We start from the raw sequence: 5,239 nt of genomic DNA on the forward strand, positions 1-5,239 counted from the left end.
CCTTTTTTAACAATATATCACGATACAAGTAAATTGGTAAAACAAAGTAAACGAATGTAAACAAAGGCAAACGAGAGAAAAGAGAAATGATTGGTAAGACGGGAGGTTGTCAAGCCCTTAGGAGTAAAATCAACTTAAGTTCGTTGCATTCCAAGTCCTTGAGACTTCCTTCCCGTCCAATTGCTCCAACTTGTAGGCGCCCTTCCCATGCACTTCTTTTAACCTGTAGGGTCCTTCCCAATTAGGGGAGAGCTTACCTTCTTCAAGGGTCGGCGGACCGATATCGTTGCGTCTTAGCACCAGGTCGCCTTCTTCGAACCTCTTATTTTACACCCTACGGTTGTAGCGCAACACTAACCTTTGCTTCAGCGCCACTTCCAACAAATGGGCCATCTTCCAGGTCTCATCTATCAGGTCCTTCTCAAATGCCTTGTCACATCCGCCAAGGAGTAGCCTTGGGCTGAGTTCTCCAATTTCCATGGGAATCACCATATCGACACCATAAGTAAACCAGTAGGGTGTCCTTTGATAGAAGATTAAGGTGTTGTTCTGTAAGACCACAGGATAGAGGCTAACTCGTCTGCCTAGGATCTCTTTCTCTGAACCAAGCACTTTTTCAGCCCACTGAGGATGACCTTGTTTGCTGCATCGGCTTGTCTATTGCTCTGGGGGTGCTCCACAGAGGAGAACTTTTGTTTGATTCCGAGGCCTGCCAAGAACTCCCCAAAATTCTTGTCAGAAAACTATGTTCCATTGTTCGATACCAGTACCTCTGGAATTCCAAACCCTACAATCACTTGTCTCCAAATAAATTTTCAACAATTCGCAGATGAGATACTTGCCAACGGTTCAGCCTCCACCCATTTGGTATAATAATCAATCGCTTTTTGGTAGCTATCCTTCTTCAAGAAAGCGTTGGATCGGGTTGATCCAGGAAAAAGGTTCTTCTTGAGCCTGGGTCAAACAGAGGGCCACTGACAGCTTCTTCATCAATCCCTAAATGAGAGATCGGTTTCCAGTTCCAGGCTTGGTGCTCGCCAATTTTGACAAAAGGTTTGCTCTGGCATTTCTCTCCCTGGGTACATGTTGAACCACTACCTCCTCAAAATCCTTGCATAACTGTTTGGTTCTTTCCAGATATTTTTTCAATAATGGGTCTCGAGCCTGGTATGTCCCGTTCACTTAGGATGTCACGACCTGAGAGTCGCTATTAACTTCAAACTTTGCCACCCCAACCTCTTTGGCTAAGATTAGGCTGCCAATCATAAATTCATATTTGACTTGGTTGTTCGAGACCAAAAATTCAAATTTGATAGAATGCTCGTAAGTTATTCATTCTGAAATTTCTAAAATGATCCCAGCTCCTCTGAACGCTTGGTTGGAAGCTACGTCTATATAGATTTTTCACCGTGTGCTCGGGACCTCGGGAGCATTCTGGTCACTTCAACCAAGAAGTCAACCATTGCTTGTGCTTTGATTGGATGCCAGGGTTCATACTGGATATTGTACTGAGACAATTCTATTACCCAAGTCATCATTCGCTCCACCAGGTTGGGCTTCTACAAGATTTGTCGGATAGCCTAATCAGTTCGCAGAGTGATCGGATGTTCTTGAAAGTGTTGCCTTAACCTTCAAGAGGAGACTAACAGGGCATAAGCTAATTTCTCTAGCCTAGTATATCTTAGCTCTACTCCTTGGAGCACCTTACTTATGAAGTACACAGGCTGTTGTTGCTTGTTCTCTTCCCGGACCAGGATAGCTGCCACAGCCTCTTCTATAACCTCCAAGTATAGGTACAAGGTCTCCCTTTCCTTTGGTTTACTGAGAACTGGTGGCTCCGACAAAATTTTCTTAAAGTAATTAAAAACTTCTTCGCAGGCCGAGGTCCACTCAAAGGCCATCCCCTTCTTTATCAAGTTGAAGAAAGCTAGTGCTTTAGTTGCCAATGCACCGAGAAAGCGAGATAAGGCTGTCAGTCTCCCCACCAGCCTTTGTATGTCCTTTACGTATCCAGGGCTTGTCATGCGAAGAACTGCTTCACACTTGTCCGGGTTGACTTCTATCCCTCTCTGTGTGATCATGAATCCAAGAAATTTCCCTTCTTTCATGGCAAACGCGCACTTCAAGGGGTTCAGCCTCATGTTGTGCTTTCGAAATGAGTCGAAGATGACACTCAAGTTGGTTACCAGGCTGCCTGGCTCGGCTGTTTTCACCAGCATGTCATTCACATAGACCTCTACCGACTTGCCGATATGGTCCTTGAAGACCTTGTTCATCAGTCTTTGGTTTGTCCCGCCCACGTTTTTCATCCTAAACGGCATGACCTTATAACAGTAAGTCCTTGCTGGCATTATAAATGCCGTTTTGTCCTCATCAGGCCGGTGCATTGGGATTTGGTTGTATCCCGAATAGCATCCATAAAGCTAAAAAATCTGTAACCCGCCACTGTGTCCACCAGGAAATCAATGTTGGGATGGAGAAATGAGTCTTTAGGACACGCCTTGTTGAGATCTGAGTAATAAATGCACATCCTCCACTTCCTGTTCACCTTTTTCACAAGCACCACATTTGATAGCCATGTGGAGTAGTCAAGTTTCCTCATGAAGCTTGCTTCCAACAAGCTAGCCGTCTGCTAGGCTACCTCGTCAGCTCTCTCCGACGACATCTTTCTTCTTCACTATGCAATAGGCTGGGATTCCGGGTTCACAGCTAGGTGATATGACATGAAGCCGAGGTCTATCCCTAACATCTCAGCTAGACAAAAAGGTCTCCGTTTGCTCTAATAACCTCAATCAAAGGCTCCTTTAATTACTGGAGGAGGTTCCAGTTCACGAATGTGAACTTATCCTCTGTATCCCCTACTCGGAATTTCTCTAGGTCTCATTATGGTTCAGGCCTCGAGTTCTCATCAACCCTAGCATAAAGGTTCGCCAAAAACATCCCAGCTGCCTCCTTTGATTTCTTCCTCAGTCTTAAGCTGGCGTTGTCACAAGCAACTGCCATTTCCAAGTCTCCCCGGATCAATCCCATAAATCTGTCATCCGCCACGAACTTCATTGTAAGGAGCTTCGTGCAAATGATGGCCGATAGTTCGTTGATGGTCTTCCTTCTAAGGATGATGTTATACACCGTAGAATCCTTCAGGACTACGAACTCAGCCATTGCCAACTTCCTGCTCACCCTGGAACCAACGCAGATTGGGAGGGTGACAGAGCCGTTAGGCTTGATGTAGTTATCTCCCAACCCTACGACACCGTGATGATGGTCTTTGAGGTCGTTCTCCTTGAGTCTTAGGGCATTGAGCACATTTCGGAATATGATATTCAAGTCAGCCCTTGTGTCCACCAAGATTCATTTGACTAGGCCAATCTTAATCCTCACTGTGATTACCATTGGTGGGTCCTTGGAAAGGTCATCACACCAACGATTTTCAGGGCCAAACGATATCTCAGAGAGTTCCTCAAAATGGACCTTAGGGTTTTCCAAAGACACGGTTAACACCTTGGCGTCCTTCTTTGCCATTGATATCGACTTAGGTGGGGAATTCCTTCCGACCACTACATTTACCACCACCATTGGAGTTGTGTCTGGGTTCTCAGGAGGACCTTGTCATGGCTTCACAGTTCGGCTTCAATATTCCTTGGAACGCTCTCTCTCCCTCCTCCTTGGTTCTCAAATAATTATGAGAACTCACTTAGCTTTCCTTCCTAGATGGCATGTTCCAGTGCATCTTTCAAGTCAAAATAATCTTGCGTTTTGTGCCTAAAACCATTGTGATAATCACAGTAAAGGCTTCTGTTTCCCCCAGTCATATCTTTGAGCTGCCTTGGTTTGGCCAGGATACCCTTCTCTGTGATTTGCTGGTAGACCTCAACAATGGGAGCGGTTAAAGGAGTATAGTTGGTGAACTTACCCACTTGGAAAAACGATTTAAACAGTTTTTTGGATGTCCCTTCTCTTGACGCTTCTCTTGGCCTTTCAGCGTTGCCGATCTGACGAGCTGGTTGGTTGGGTGGTTTTCGCTTGTTAGCGGCTACCACTTGGTTGACCTCCTCGTCATTGATGTATTCCGTTGCAATGTTTTGAATCTCCTGCATCGTCCAGACGAGTTTGATGGTGAGGTATTTTCTGAAATCCTTGTTTACCAAATCGTTAGTAAGGCACAGACTTGCCACCAAGTCCTTGAGGCCGTCAATCTCCAAACAGTCATCATTAAATTGGTCGAGGAATTTCCTCGTCGATTCGCCAACCCGTTAGGTCACTCCCAACAAGTTAATCGGGTGTTTCACTTTGGCGATTCGGGTGGTGAACTGTGCTATGAACTTTTGCGTGATATCCGCGAAAGCCGTAATAGACCCTTGCGGAAGAGAGTTGAACCAACGAATTGCCGACTTCACCAAGGTTACGGGGAACTCACGACATCTAAAGGCATCACCCATGCCTTCCAAGTTCATTCTGGCCTTCGCCGTTTCTTCTTCCAATCTCCCCTTCACTCCCTACGGGCTTCCGATCTGCCGTGGGTGTAGGTGAGGGAGTGAGCGTCAGTTCGATTGCGCCCGTCGTCCCTCTTGGTTCTTTGTTGACGATCTTTCGATCTCCTTGATGAAGATCGGGTGTGTGAAAGGCTCGGACGGGCCTTTAAACATGGACGAGAGTCCCGGCTATGCTCGCCGCCAGTTCCCTCTTCAAGTTCTGTACCCTGTGTCTGAGCTCCTGCATGATTGGAGAGCTGTCACTGTTGGTACCACCGAACAGGCGCTTTTTCGGAGATCGGACGTGGGTGTCACCTTGGTGAGAAAGGGACCCTCGATGTTCCTGGGAGATTCCCGAACTCACTCTGCTCCTTAGGTGGCCCCCTGGACGCTCGGTGGCTCCGCCCTCCTCACATACTTCATCCGTACGAGGGATAAGCTCCATACTCACGTCAAGTCTCCACAGACAATGCCAATATTCGGTTGCTCACTGGAATGTGATGTCGGTCGGGTGGCTAATCGAGAGCAACTGGGGGGTGTAAGGTATCTGGACTTGGGCGCGAACTTTGTGATGGGAAGTGCAGCCACGATCGTCGGTGGGTCGACGGATGGGCCCACCTACAAAGACACTCTGATGATGAGGCAGCTAATTAGGGTAAAGGATGACGTATCTTGGGGAGGGGTAGGTCTCTCCCCTTTTATACCTTGTACTCAGGTGGGCCCTCTTGTTTGGGCCCATCCGCTTGAAAACTTCTGCTAACTATCCA

This window comes from Arachis ipaensis, chromosome B06 (genome assembly GCF_000816755.2).
Source record: "Arachis ipaensis cultivar K30076 chromosome B06, Araip1.1, whole genome shotgun sequence".
NCBI lineage: Eukaryota > Viridiplantae > Streptophyta > Magnoliopsida > Fabales > Fabaceae > Arachis > Arachis ipaensis.